The 16,441-nt window shown below is 42.3% G+C and overlaps 1 protein-coding gene across 4 annotated transcripts in view; it reads left to right on the forward strand.

The window, feature by feature from the left end:
- VEPH1 (ventricular zone expressed PH domain containing 1) overlaps positions 1–16,441 on the forward strand; it is a 337,859-nt gene that overhangs the window by 2,813 nt on the left and 318,605 nt on the right. Inside the window, exons 2-3 of one of the 4 annotated variants that reach the window (XM_083177879.1) lie at positions 261–356; positions 447–548. The gene's annotated coding sequence lies outside the window, so the exon portion shown is untranslated. Of the gene's footprint in view, positions 1–260; positions 357–446; positions 549–9,712; positions 10,064–10,360; positions 10,552–16,441 lie in introns of those variants that run through there. The other 3 variants (XM_083177880.1, XM_083177881.1, XM_083177878.1) reach the window with 3 other exon arrangements.

The raw sequence follows: 16,441 nt of genomic DNA on the forward strand, positions 1-16,441 counted from the left end.
TTTAAACTATGTAAAGAATTTCTGGAAAAAAGATTTTCCGAAAAGGAACTTATGCATTTCTAGCTTTGCATGTATTATGGAATTAATTTAAACAAGATAATGTTTTTTATGTTTTCTATTTATGTTTTTTATTGATTTTTAGTATGCAACACTATGAATATGTTGCAAATACTTTGTATTATGGTTACCCTTTTTAGATATATTTAGATGATGTGAGATTCTATCCATTCCTTATGGAATCCCCCTTATTTTTGTTTTAGGAGATTGTTTTGTACATTTGGGAGAAATTACCCTGCCAGGAATACACCTTACTGAATCTTAGGAAAAGGTGCATACAATCAAACTATACAAATACGGTAGGTGTCCATTATCCCAAATCCACACTTTTCAATAGTCTTAAAATCCAAGGTTATAATCCTGGGATATGTTACACATTTTTATTTTAGGCCTAAAAAATTCAAAAAGGAAAATTCAAGGATCCAAGAACCTGTTCTGAAAAATTGGGCCGGATAGGCTATATTAAGTTTTCTAAAAATCGCCTTACTTTGGTAGGTAAAACCATCATCCAATTCCCACTGTATTTTTTGTCTTACTCATTTCCTCCACCTATTTTTAATACCCTTATTCATTTTGTAGATTTTATCTTTTCTTAAAGAATACCATTTGCTGTACAGACTTAATTATAAAGTCTTTGGTGTATATATATATATATATATATATATATATATATATATATATATATATATATATATATATATAACAAATATTTTTAATGATTTCGTATTATGAGTGCCCTTTTTGTATTATAATGCTTAAAGTATGCCCCCTTTTCTTTCTGTACCACTTTCATTCCAACCCCTGATGAAGTCGTTCTGACAAAACGTGTTGGGTTTCAATAAAGAAATTTCTATCCAAACGAAGATTACATTTTATTTTGGTGCATCACGTGGTTTCAATCCTACTAATGACTGGGTGGTACTAAGTCCAGCACTCTCCGATAAACCCCCCTTTCTTTCACATATATATATCCAATAAATATATACAAGTACTTCGGCGGGTGCCCGCTCGCTTAAACAGCAATATAGATTCCAGAAAAGAGCAGCACTCCGACCAACAAGTTTTCCAAAGATAATTTATAGAAACCACAGCAACGTTTCAATGCTATTGCATCATCATCAGGCTCACACAATCACTGCACACATAGAGAAATAAATACCAAGGTGTAGGACGCCGTGCACGCCCCTATCAGTGAGCACATGGCGTACTCTCATCACAGGTGTCTCATTAATGAAGATCTCGCGTGAGGACGTATCCTCAGTAGAGAATATAGTGTATATAAAAAAAAATTGTATAAGCATATATAACAACAAACATATTAACAATAAAGTGACTAGTGCTCACAACGATAGATCTATATCTAATATATAGCGGATATTATTAAAGACATTATATCAGTGGTTCCCAAACTGTGTGCCGTGGCTCCCTGGGGTGCCTCGGGACACTTGCAGGGGTGCCACGGGTTGGTGGTCCAGGACCAATTCAAAATATTTATGATCAATTATTTATGGACAAAACCAGTGCTGGTGGCTTCCAATCATAAAATGTGTACAATCAGAAGCAAAACATACCCTTTAACACATAACTGAACCTAATATTCACATATACACACTATCTACTTCATTTTATATATATATTGTTTGGGCCTAGGGGTGCCAGGGAAAAAATCTGATACTCTAGGGTGCCGTGATTCGAAAAAGATTGGGAACCCCTGCATTATATATACTAAATGTTCTTATCACAATCTAATTAGGAATGAAGCAGAAGACAATCATGGATATCATCTATGCATAGATAACCACCGTCCTATCATTCAATAACTGGGGCAAATATGAGTACATTACAATAGTATGTTCATACCAATCGTCTCATTAAGGCCATCCGGTGATAAAGTATTGAGGTGGATAATCCACCTCTCCTCACATTGCAGCAGCCGCAATCCCCTGTTGCCTCATCTAGGGCCTTATTCTGGTTGGTGCTTACATTTCCGTATACTTTCGGATGGCGTTTTTAAGCCGTCTGCGCATGCGTGGGGAACGCTATGCGCATGTGCCACGCATGGACTCCGTACTTGTTCTCAATAATACCGTACTGAAATGTGCCCCGCAATCACTCGGGAAATATGGGCGTGTTATGGGCGTCATTCGGAATGACACAGGGGCGTACTTTCAAAGTGGGCTAAACTGGGTGGAAACATGGGCGGACACGGGGGAGTGCACTTATTTTGGTAGGCGTGCATTCGGATAGCACGCCGAATGCACGCAAACAAAAAGGCAAGAAATATGCGGTGTCCATAAGCAAGTATTGCTTTGCGGACACCACTCGGTCATGCGCTAGGCAATCGGAACGCCTAATCAGGACGGACGCACCTCATCCAATGTCAGCTGAACACAATACACTCACCTACTTAATCATTACTTGTTAATTACATGCTTGTCACTGCTTCAATTGGAACCATTGCAGCTTAAATGGAACATTACTAAACACACACATATATGCTGCATTTTTCACACACTTTTACACTGCAAATAATGAACACAACTTAATATTAATAATACAAATACACATGTCACTTCGACATGTATCAATTAAACCACACATTTGGGGGAAACAAAAAAACATTTATTAAATGAACTTATCAAATAAATGTCAAATCGCCACAAAATAAAAGGTAGCATAACAGGAAGACAATTAAATAATATATAATAAATCCATGTATTCTAGACATACATAGCCACAGCAGAATCATTAGGAACACATCAGGTGGCTTCACAACAAAAGTATAGCACCAACACTTCAAGTACAGCACACAGTAATGGTAGCCGAAACTGGGCAACAGGGGAACCAAACATGACATTCGAAGCGAGGGCAAATGTGGGTACCCTCTGCACGGAATTGGACACAGGAAGCTGACACACACAGCTCAATGAAAGATTTGGGAAGACATAAGGGTGGAGATTAATGCGGACACAAGTTCATTTGCGGGCACGTTTGCCCCTGCCAGGCTCCTTGCCACGTGCAGCAGCTCTTCGCCCACGGCCAGATGGTGGGCCAGGTGGAGCAGATGCTGGGGAGGGGGTGGATCGTCTTCCCCCTCTGGCAGCAGGGAGTGCTGATGGTGGTAATGCACCAGAAACGGATGACATTAGGACCCTATTGCTGGCAACTAGCTCCACCATAAGCTCATTATGGTGGAGGAGGAGGTCATTTTGCCGCAGGGCTTGATCAGACAGCACCTGCAGGCTAGCAGCAATTGACTGCTGGGTGCCAGCCATGGCCTGCTGGGCCTCAGCAATAGCCTGCAGGCTCCCAGCGATAGTCTGCTGGCTGCTGACCAAACCCTGCAACACCTCCTCGGTCCTACGCACCCGCTCTGATGCCGACTCTCCCTGCTGGTGAATATTGCCAAGCACCTGCCCCCACGTGGCCAATTCAGCCGCGGTCAGTGTCTGCTGCTGCAGGGGCCTGGTACTGGTGGCAGGTGGCACAGACTCCTCAGCCTCCTCAAGAGATTCTTGACCAAGCGGTGGGGATGCTGGTGAAAGAGAAAATTACAATTACAACACATTCCATGCAAAATTAGAACCAGCTACTTATGGCATGGCAAATAATTACCTTCAAGCAAAGAAGCCATGACTTCCGCTGGGGCCTCGCTGTCCATGGTGCTCACCCCCCGGACCTCCTCGACTGCAATGCAGCACTCTGCCATCTCTTCCAGGGGGGTGAGCTTCAGCTTTGATGGCATGGGGCCAGCCCCAGAGGTGTGGCTGTGTTCCCACCGCTGGGTCAATTTCTTCTTGAGGTTCGTTTTGAAGTCGTGCCACCTGCAATCAAAGTTTACATATTAATACATGTCACTCCTCATGTTTGCTGTAGCACCCATTGCAATCTGCAACAGATGACAACATGTGCCTCATGACACCAAACTTAGATTATATTAAATTTGAAAACCAACCCTTAGAAGATACACTCACACTCACCCTACAATAACTATCATTTCAATGACATGCCAAACATGTCTGTGCCTCCAAGCAACGTGACCGCCCATTGACCAACTCCATCTAATATCTAATGTAAACATTACTGGTCTTGTACTGCTCAAATGTAACACACATGAACTTGCCTCTTCTTAACGTGCTCCGTCTCACGAACTTGTGGAGCCACCGCATTAATCTCAGCCGTTATGTCCTTCCAGATCTTCCATCTCCTTGTGTGTGTCAACCGGTCCTGTGGACACTCGATCCAATCCCGTGCGCGGGGCACCAGGATGGCAAGCTCCTGTGCTTTGAATGCCATGTTTCTGGTGGTTGGTTCCTCTGTTGCCCTATTTCGGCCACGGCCACGACCACTGGCACGGCCACGGCCACCTGTCGCTGTACTCGAAGTGCTGGCCAGGCTACTCTGTTGGGAAGCCACCTGCTGTGTTCCCAATGCTTCTGCTGAGGCTGAAGATGGGCCAGCTGACGACTGGCCTGATGTAGATGGCCCATCTGGCTGCTCTTCCCCCAATGGCTGGTCTGGGTTGATGGGGACATAGGTGGTGCTGGAGTCCATGCGGGCAAATAGGTCCTGCCACTCCTGCTCTTCCTCAGATAGAGATGCAGACATGTGTGCAACCACATTGCATTTGTCTAACACACCTTTAAATACTATTTCTGTAATTGACGTACATCAGCGACACCCTGCGTTCCGTACATCCACGTTCCGTATGGCCGCGTCAACCGTGCGGCGCATAGGCCACGCCCCTAGCTGGGGAATTTTTTTTAAAAAAACCTGGCAAACTTTGTAAGTCTGATTTAGTAGGTAAATGCAGATTTTTACACCAATGACCAAATAAAACTGAGGTCAGACATGAAATGTATATGTGAATGTACATCTGTACTGAGCACTTGTTTGATATGTAGTACAAATGACAATACCCATTCCATATGTAAATCCAGTCCACCACTTAGGCACAAGTAATCAGTGCTAGCATACAAATCACATGTGAAAGGTCTCCAAATTCAGCCTTGATGCTAGCTACTTTTCATTCCACCTCTCTAGTGTGGGCCAGTAGAAGGTAAGTGTACACATGGCACCATGGCCTAATATTGGGAAAAGGTCTGCCACTATTTGCTATGTTTCTGCTGCATAGCTTTCACTATAAACTAGCTGTTTAGTACCTTGTTGAGTTAGGTGTAAGTGGCTAGTGATGCAGACTATTTCACCTGTTGCTTATACCCATGTTTGGTGAATGTAATAGATTATATATAATGGGTTCCCATCTTATTTTGCACTGTCTGTTTAGGAGATAGTAAGTAATGGCATGGTCTGCTAAACTATGCAAAGGTACAGCAAGTGTGGGTTTGCGATGCAATGGGTTAGCCGTCTGTTCTGGCGCATACACGCTGTTACTGTAAAAATGAACAATAAAGTTAATACCAAATATCACTCTGATCAACCAATGACAGGACATGATGGCTTGATTTGTGCCATTGCTAAGATGGCGGCCTATGGCAGAGCAGCCCCTTTTTCGCCAGCAGAGCTAAGGACACTGGTTGCCGTTATGGAGACCAGACCAATCGGCAGAAGCGGAATGCCTATGCGGTGGCCCGCCGGCGCATATACGTCCGCACGCAGGTGCGGCGGACCATCGCACAGCTGGAGCGGCGGTGGTCAGACTTGAGACGTCGCCAGCCGGATTTGCTCCAGCAAATCAGGGCCAGGATTGCGAGATGTGAGTGTTTATACAATAAATGGCCATTTGTACATGATTGCTTACATTACATTATTTAAGCCAATAAGGTAACCAGCCTGATCATGAGTTAAACATGGCATACACTATATGTGTGCTACTTCCTGTTTGACACCCTGTAATGGTCATAAAATATGTTATTGGTGAGGATTAATGCTTGTGATGCTTACAATGGGCCAAATGTCACAGCATACCTGCCATGTTACAGGCTGTGTTTTGTAAAAGCCACTAAGGAGGTGATTGCCTGTACATTTATCTCTACTTATAACCTTTGCATTTATAGCTTGATAAGGCATAATACAAATGACCCCTTATTGGCACTTTTTTGTTTTTTCACAAACACAGCACGGGAACGAGCAAGACAGGCCCGAGAAGAATCCGAGGCTTCCCAGGGCCAGGAGGAGGCAGAGGAAGTAATGGCCGAGGAGGTTGGCATTGAAGAAGGGGTGGTGGAGGAAGAGGAAAGGGAGGAAGTGGAGGAAGAGGAAAGGGAGGAAGTGGAGGAAGAGGAAAGGGAGGAAGTGGAGGAGGATGTGTGGGCAGCTGAGGTGGTGGCATTGGAGGACCAGGTGGCAGAAGAGGCTGAGGTGCCACATGAGGAGGCCACAGAAGAAGAGGAGGCCTGTGAGGTGGTGCAGGCACCAGAAATAATTGGTATGTATAGATAAAGAATCATTATTCCTTTTATCATCTTCTATTTGCTATGTAGCACTGGTGATTCAATTGTTTTTTTCAATACTATAAAGTGATAAAACAAACTGGGTAGCAACAGACACACTTAGGGGTTAGATAGGGTGGGCAAACCATCCCTTTCATCCAGGACACATATTAATGACATAGGTTGTGGGTATGGCTTTCAGGTCGATTTTAAGTGTCAATGAACCAGTGTAGTTAATCTGTATCCTGGAAGAAAGGGATGACTTGCTCATGTAAGGGTTACATGTCCCTGCTGCAAGCATACTATCTGTAACCTCATATAGGTGAGTAGAGTTTACTGGTGATTGAGCTTTCTAAACTAGATTAAGTATGACATAAATGGAGTATGGACAGGCGTGGCTTAGAATGGAGTAACAACTGGTCAGTGCCCCTGGGCCCTTCTCTAGGTAACCACCCCCTGCGGCCTGCATGTATGTTTGGCACCATAATTGTGTGTTGATTTTGTCTTAGTAATGATTTTGTGCATGGGAGTGGGTTAGTGCTGCAGCTTCACCTAACTGGCATTATGACAATGATTTCTGGAGCAGACCATCAGCAGGCAAGCCATGCTTGATTGCACAAATGTACTGTGCATTCCTGAGAGTTGACGAAGTCCCATGCCACGCTCCATCATATAACAGACACTGAACTTTGTTTGCTGAATTGGGATTGGTGCAGCGCGTGACATGCTTCTCAGAGCTTAGTCATGGGTGGGTTTGTATTCAGAAGGAGCACTATGACTGTGAGGTGTTCTACAGAGTAAAGGGTAGAGGGGAAAAAACAGGCTTTCCATGTAGTATTTATGCATGTATGTATAGATGTATGTGTCATATATATAGTTATATATGTGTCTATATACATATACATATATATATATATATATATATATATATATATACACACACACCTGTCACGGTGCATGTTTCAAATTTAGGTATGACTATGTTAAATGTATGCATGAATATCATTAGTAATTTTACCATTTTTAATTTGTCCACAGATGAGCCAGCCCAAGCACAAAAGGTCTCCGTGGGGCCCTCTTACGTATAAGAGGCCACCTGCGCCAGGTCCTGGTGGAATTTGACCGTCTCCTGGATGGCGAGATTTAATTGTTATTTTTTGGGGGGGTTTAAACCCAGTTTTGTACAGGCAATAAATTGTTTATTACAATTCGAAGTTGTCTGTGTGTTTTTTTAAAATGTAAAAGTATATGTGTAACTTGTTTATAATCTTTTCAATAAGCAAAATGTAAATACTGTATATAGATGTATGTTAGGTTCACATGCTGTAAGGGTTAATGTGTGTAATGAATGTAGTAGTAATGTGTTTCAGTATATATTAGAATTTAATTGATTCAAATAGATAACATTCCCTTTTTAATGAGGTTGCCTAATTGCCTAAGTGGGTCATGTGATCGCTGTCTGTGCTCAGATAAATAGTGTTGTATTTTGCGTAAATACTCCGCATCGGTGCGTACGGCCAGGTTCCCGTACTTTCTGACGCGGTAAGACCGTGCTTACGCTGTAAGACCGTGCAGAATCTGTGCGTGTCCACCGCACACGCAAGGTTTGTATGTCGTCCGTACACACGCCCTGTTCTTAAAGAGTGAGTCCGTCCGAATGTGGAGGACCGGTGGGCGTTTCTACGGACGATGTCCGCACGCCACCGCACAGCGTGGCGTGCGGACCGCTCCGTAGGAAATCGGGAAAGTACGCACCGATCAGAATAATGCCCCTAATGTTTTCATTAATATGATTTATCATGCAGTAGTTTTACGTGGTCAGGGGGTGGGCATACATGGCAAAGTGACGCGCTACGGGCTGATCACTATGACACACAGCAATATCTTTCTTGAAAGACCTTTCGGTCTTTCCAATGTAACTCAGCCCGCATGGGCATATTATTTGATATATTGTAAACCGGGAGTTACATCAGAATCAGAATCAACTTTATTGGCCATGTATACTTGCACATACTAGGAATTTTACTTGGATTGCTGTGCAACAGCCAGTTAGGTACAGTTAAACAGTGACAGATATGCGAACACATACAGGTATAGGCTAGAAGTACCCTAGGGGATATAGATGCAGGGAACACATACCTGCCAAGCAGCACAGTGCCTAGGCAGCCATCAGCGGCTCTACTGGTCATTGCAGCAGCCAGGCAGGTACCAGTATAAGCAGAGACAGTACAGTTATCACACAGGGAATATATACCCGCCGAGCTGCACAGTGCCTAGGCAGCCATCAGCGGCGCCACTGGTCATTGCAGCAGCCAGGTAGGTAACCCCGAATACCCAAAAAGGGGTCCAGCCACTATACAAAGTGGGTTAGGGAAGTAACATATAGCAAAGTTGCATAACATAAAGTGGGTAGAGGACATGAAGTTTCAGAAAAAAATAACTGTTTTCAGATCCTGTAGCCCACCACAGAGATGTGTATGTCTTTCACAGCAGGGGCATGACAAGCGGTTAAGCTTAAAACAAAAGAAGGATCAAGTTCAAGTAATGCTAATTGCACAACCAAACCCGAGCAACGCCGGGACCTCAGCTAGTATTCTATATTATTTTAAAATACCTTTCAAGTACATGGAGACAGAGTAATGGTGTGTACACACGGGGGCGATATGCCGTGCTATGCGAGTCCCGATGCGATCAGATCACATCGGGACTCCCATCTCACGGCATGCATGGAGGGGCACAATTTAGACTATATAGTGCAGATCTGCACTATATAGTCTTGCCTGCCCTCTCTATTTGGCTGCCGATTTGCGCTCACACGGGAGCGCGCATCGGCAGCGATTTGCATGCGATATGGTTTCCAATGTTCACTATATCGGCAACATCGGAAGCCATATCTTACCGTGTGTACACACCATTACAGTACAGGGGGCGAATCTTAAGTGTTTAAATGCTGAAGGGTTTCAACTTAATTAAATAGAACGATAGATATTTATATAAAGCAGCTGGTGTTTTGATTCAGGACATTGCACTTTTATTATTATTCAGAGTATTCGATTTGATGTATTAGAAATAAATATTGTTGCGCTGGAATATTTTACTGACAAACTGCCCGAGTGTAAATAATAATTTCTCTTTAATATTCATTTTATAAGCCAGATCAGTGCACAAGACGTTATTTATTAACATGAATTCTACTACTTAGTTAATGTTTAAAACTGTGGCATACCACAAACAGCTTAGTGTGTTCCAGGCTTCCCTGCACAGCTATACCAGTGCACGTAGGTAGAGGATGAGGAGAGTGAGAGTGAAGAGAAGACTTTTGTTTGCTTGATTCAACATGAGAACTCCAGGGTAACTGAATAGCCTTTGCTTGGTTTGACAGACAATACTGTGAGCCAGCAGACTCATTCTTGCATACCAGAGGCAGGGGCTTTCAGGGGGTATTCCGACCACTGTACGGGAAGGCATCAATGCATCTACAGACACTTTGCTTACAGGCAACTCTTTTAGAATGATACAAACATTTTTTTTTAAGATAATATACTTATATTTTTTAACAAGTTTACGTTGAAGAACTGTTAGTTTCCAGCAAAGATAAAAAGCCTCCATAAAAAGTAAGTAATGCGATTGTGTTGAACCTGTTAGACTTGTGTTTAGAACAGGTGGAGCCTTTTATTTCCTCTGTCTGTGTTTTAATAAACCGTTATATGGAAAAGAATGGAATGTACTTGTTACAAGCTTATTGGGGAAATTGTCAGGCATGTAAAGTATAGTTTTGGAGTATTATTAATTGTACAGAATGTTCTTTGTCTACCTTCTCATTTTAACATTTAGCTAGCACACTGTAATGGTTGTATCTACCTGTAGAGGTTTTGTAGGTTGCAGAATGATCCATTGTGCCTCTGCTTTAGCTTTCAGATCAGCTTGTGAATTTAAAGTAAGCTGGGAATGGCGCAGGTTCTTTCAGTTGGTTTATTGAAAAGAAACTGGACTCATTGTCCTAAGTTTCCCACACATAAAAGCTGTCCTGGAGGGGAAAGGCACATAGCCCTTCACTATTGAACATTCATTTCATACCAGATCTTTGTGCATAAGCGATTATGTAAGTTGATATGATATATAACTGTATACATGAATGGTTTATTTGTGGAATTATATGCATAGATTTTGGTATCATGCGATCTGTAGATATGTTTGTATATGGAAAGTGCTCAAATTGTTTAAAAGTGATGTTGCCATATCTCTCAGAATTTATGGAAAGCATTTTATTTCTATATGACCCCTTTAAGATCACACCTGTAACCCAGGTTATTGCTGGGTTGTTGCCGGGTCGACCTGGGTTAAAGCACCAAACTGAATAACGCAGGTTGACCCACCCAACAATTCAACCCTTGGTATAAGAAGGGTAAAACCCAGGTTGCAAAACCAAACAGAATTGGAAAGCTGAGCTATTTGTATTAATTTAAAAACTCAAGGCACCATGGATAAACACACTTTCACAAATGCTCAATATATATCATCATATTTGTTATAACAGATAAAAATATTCTAGGCGGCCACCTATACACAAATAACAATAATATAATATATAAATATATTATAAACAATTAAGAATACACGTGAAATGTATAATGATGTATCCCACTTTGTGTGCACCTTGGCAGTGCTCAGAAACTCGTAAATTTCACTGTACCTGTCAGCAGTTTGGATTATTGCAGTCTTGTATTTGATGACAAACTAGAAGGCAATCTCCACTTTATGCAAACATGTGTATGCTGTTTCACTGTTTTTATACCATGTAAATTGAAGAGGTGTTTAGGCGCGCGGTCACCGCGTCTCTCACCTGCGCCTCTGTGCGCTGTTTATACGGCCTGATGGTAAGTGCTAGAGTGTCCCTCTGATACGGCGGTAGGTGGGGAGCGGACCTGTAGATGTTGTGAGTAGATGAGTGAATCAAGGAAAAAGGAATATCAAAATCGCAATATCACCTGCAATTGAATACTATGGCTGCAAATTAGTGTCGCTTTTTTCTGGATGACTGAAAAAACGTCACTTAATTCAAAACCCCCATAAGAATAGAACTATCAGTACATCTTGTATCTGTACCACTAACAAATGTTTTAATTGTACAGTTGCAAACAACATTTGTGATTACTTTGTTTTATACTGTATGTATTTTATGTTCCTATATTTAAGGTGGCACTTCAGTGTCATTTAATATACATTTATATCATAGAATAAGCTCAGTGATGAATATAGCTTCTGCTCCGTAGTATAATAAACCCAACATATTGTCAGTCATCATCAGTGTCCTCATTCCTTTCATTCAAGAGCTCTTTGAAACTTCATATGTCTTCTAGTACAGTATGATAAATTTACCATGAGAGTTGGCTGGATAACATTGCTGCAGAGATAAATCTAGTTCAATAAATTTAAAGTGTGTCATTATTAGTGTCTTAGTGGTCTACATATTAATAATTGCAGCACTGCCGCAATTATTAACAATCTTTTGCGTAGGATATTTTTATCAATCACAATATCCACACCATGTACTAAGTGAAACCTGCATGGACAGCAATAGCGATAACTGAGTTACTTCCCAGGCATTTTGGAGACTTTTTCATAATTGTGAAAGACTCCTCCTGGGGGATCTGACACTGTGCATACACTTTGGCCCTTATTCAATCTGATTACAGTTCAAATTTGTTCTCAAAATGGGCCAAACCATGGCCCTTATTCTGATTGAGTCGGATGGCTCTGTGTGCGTTCCGACGGCCGATGTTTGGTGTTTGCGCATGTGCAGAGGCGTATCTGCGCATGTGAGAACGCCTCGCACGTCTGAACACGGCATGAGTTCCATACAGAAAACGATCAGTCGGAACCATCCGAGCAGGGGGTGGAGAGGGGCGTGAAGGGATTTTTGGGATCATTACCATATGCGTACGCCCCGCGTTTCATGGACGTTCCCATGAAAATGCTGGGCGTACATATGGTAATGCGGCCGTGATGCACGTGTGGGGGTGGACATATGACATAGCCGGATGTCAGCTGCCCACCCATACGGAAAAATGTACTCGGTGCTGCCTGACCCCTCAGTCTATCATTCGATGGTCGGCGACCATCGGAGGATGAGAGAGGTTCCCACAGATGGGGGAAGTGTTCGAATGAAACATCCACTCGCAGTCCGTTCACTCAGCGTCTTACCGCATTCCTGTCCGAAATACGTATCCGTCCGAATCAACTAGAATAAGGGCCCATGTGCACAGCAGGTGGGGCAGATGTAACATGTATAGAGAGAGAGTTACATTTGTGTGTGTTATTTAGTTTCTGTGCAGGGTAAATACTGGCTGCGTTATTTTTACACTGCAATTTAGATTTCAGTTTCAACACACCCCACCTAAATTTAACTCTCTCCGCACATGTTACTAACTGTGTCTCTCGACAGCTTATTGGGACTGATTGGATAGCCCCTAGAGATACAATTCCCCCGTGATAAATACCTCATGTAATTAGATACCTTCCATAGGGTCAAATGTATCAAGCTTCAAAAAGTGATAAATTGGGAGTGATAAACAGCCAGCCAATCAGCTCCCACCTAACATGTCACAGACTGTGTTTGAAAAATGTCAGGCAGGAGCTGATTAGCTGGCTGTTTATTACTCTCCATTTTATCACTTTTGAAGCATAATGCTACTGCCCCTTATACCCCTTTCACATCGCACAAAAATTACTGGGTTCATGCTGGTTTCTTGACAGTTCGACCCGGTAATTTGTGCGATGTGAAAGGGGTTACCGGTTACAGCTAACTGGTAGCAACACGGCAATTCGAACCAGGTAAGAAGAAGGGTTCTTACCGATTCGTTGCTGTGCAGTGTGAAGGGGTTTATAGGGTCGGCCAAGCCATTTCGCGTTCACACTATGGAGAAGGCTGCGCTTGGAGCAGCGACAGGTCTAAGTGCTGCTTCCTCCTCACACTCTGCTGCGCCCCCACATGACGTCAGCAATATTGCTGGTTCGCTGATGCGATCTGAACAGACCTCACATGCAGGGTTGCATCGGGACTAAACCATTTAAAAGTCCTGGTGCGCCCCGGCATTTGCAGTCTGAAAGTAGTATTTAGCTGTGTACACATGGGGGCGATTTTAGCACATATCGCTGGCATTTGCCATTGATATCATGTGCTGTGGGTGATAAATCTCCAGGAGTGCACTCCCGCTGCCAGCCCTTCATGGTTGCTGATTGCAGGAGCATGCATCTCCGATTATGGCTAAAAATCGCTGTTTGCTGGTGCACAATGCACTGTGCACCAGCAACCAGCGATTTCTAGTGAAAATGAGGTAGAGACAGAAGGAGACAGAATAGCTTGCAATTTTCAGTCAAAATCGCTGGTCGCTGATAAAAACGGTACACTGAGCAATATATTGCTGAGAGATATTGCAAGTACATTGAGCAATACTGGCAATTTGGGCTTAAACGAATTTAAGCCCAAATCACACCATGTGTACACAGCTTAAGGGGGGTATGCAATCTCCGTCGAGCATCTCCCGTCAAGTTGTCCCTCTGTGCCCCAAAGAAGTTATCAGCCTGCAGTATTCATGGCTGATTGTGCTCTACAATGTACATCCTACAATGAACTATGGTAGTCATTAACCAGCAATAGACAAGTATTTGCGGTGTTGGGTACTCTGCTCTGTAAACAGACAAATGTTGCTTATGTGGGGGACAGTAGGGGGCCAAGCTACAACTCTGGACAAGTGGCCTCCTAGGTGTGTTTGACTCCTGGGAAATTTCCCTGTAAGGTCTATGGCCAATCTGCCTCTGAGGTGGCCATTTTTGGGTGCAATTTTTCACATCCACTTTAAATTCATAGTCTGTCCATGACATTAGGAAAGGACATTGTAGATGAATTACAGTAGCTAGCATGAAGTCACAGACAAAACTGCAGGAAAAGACACAGAGATGGCTGCAATTGTGTCTACCTCAGAATCAGGCCCTATTAGAAGGGATCCCGTCCCTTCAACAGATTCATCCCCTCAACAGACCCCCACCTCCAGGAGGGCGGCTTACAGAAATTTCCAGAAGTGCTAAATCAGATTGGATCCGGTTCATATTTTGTGCGGGATCAATATCGCAGGTGTATCCCATTACCGGCGATATGGTCCCGTTCTCTTGTTTCCGCTTTCCGGTCCTCACCAGAAGCGAAAATTGCGTATGCTTTCCACACTATACTGCTTCCGGCGACATCTCTTCCTGTGTGTTCCACCAGAGACTCCGTCCGTAACAGTGGGGAAAAGTGGATTACAGTGTCTCAAATTCCTGGAAGTAGTACTCTTTGCGTTCCGATTTGCGGTCCAATAGGTTTATCCATATTATGACGCTGTCAACTTTAAATATAGATCTTCCATCCATCGTTTCATTGACGTTTTGTTTACATATTGGAACAAACAAAAAATGATTAGGATATATAGCAATAAGTATTTTTATTCACATATACAAAATAAAAAAATAAAAAAAATGGACTAAAAACCATCCTATTAAAAAAAATATATAAAATGTCTTAAAACCTTCACATAAACCATTTCAGTTCGAAGTCTTTATTAAGACCTACCGGAATTAATGTTTTATGGTTAAAAATTAAGGTAATTTCACTCTTAGCTAGGGAGGTAACGATATCTCCTCCTTTGCTATTTCCCTTAATCTTTTTTAAGACATAAAAATTCATAATAAAGTTTGGATCGCACTGATGTTCATTATTAAAATGGAATGACAAGGCATGTGTCTCCAAACCCTCCTGATATTTCTTATATGCTCGTTCATCCTTATTTTGAAATGTCTGCTTGTCCTACCTATATAAAATTTGTTACATTTACATTCAATTGCATAAACTATGTTAAAAGAATGACAAGCTAAACAATCTGTAATATATTTTCTCTTATTTATGGTGACTTCTGTGGCTTTAGATCCAAAGTTGTTTTTAACCGTCTTAACATATGCCACGTCTATCAAAACCAGTTGAGGATGTAGTTGATTTTTTAGGAGATGTTGGACATAGACTTTTAACCAACTTTGTTTTCAAGTTTGGTGCTCTCCTAAATATACAAACTGGTTTTGGTGGAATTTCATCCCTGGGTCTTTCCTAAGGAGACCCCATTGTTTCTGGATAATTTTTCGTATATCTTGATGTTGTGAAGAAAAATTTGTCGTAAAAGACCACTTAAATTTTTTGGTTTGGTTTGCCTTTTTATCCTTAGGGATAAGTAGAGAGTAGAGACTCTCTTTCCCAGTTCTGTACTTTGACTAGAGAGTCCTCCACCTTATCAACATCATAACCATTTGGGTGTTTTATTGTTCCTGTGCACGGTAAATACTGTCTGCTTTATTTTTACACTGCAATATAGATATCAGTTTGAAGTACACCCCCCACCTAAATCTAACTCTCTCGGCACATGTTACATCAGCCCCACCTGCAGTGCATATGGTTTTGTCCATTAGAGAGTGATTGTGCCTTTCCGAGTGAATCAGAATAACTCCCTAGGTCCATGACCCATGATTTAAGTTACATCAAATATAACCACATATTTTCAAATGGTGAATGAAGCAGTATGAATGAAGGTCAATAAACATTCATTGGTAAAAATTGGTTACATACCGAATGGCAAGATATACTAAAATATAGCACGATTGTTCCATCTTTTCCCATGTTTTTTAAAGCAGCAATCAATTACCTGGCAAAATCAGGTTGATTTTGCCAGGTAATTGATTGCTGCTTTCAAAAACATGAGAAAACTCTCCTAAAATCTCTCACTTTCTGAAACTCTCACCCTATTACATTTGGCCCCAGGTCTTATTGAGCATAAACACAGGGCGATGTAAGCCCTATTTCTAAGCCAGTGGTCAGGGATAAACATTAAATTCTTGGGGTTAATGGACGCTGCCATGACATGGGCACTCCCACATCTCCACAGTTATCAGTAGCCAACCGGCAAACACCC

This window comes from Crinia signifera, chromosome 3, assembly GCF_055691185.1.
Source record: "Crinia signifera chromosome 3, ASM5569118v1, whole genome shotgun sequence".
Taxonomy (NCBI): domain Eukaryota; kingdom Metazoa; phylum Chordata; class Amphibia; order Anura; family Myobatrachidae; genus Crinia; species Crinia signifera.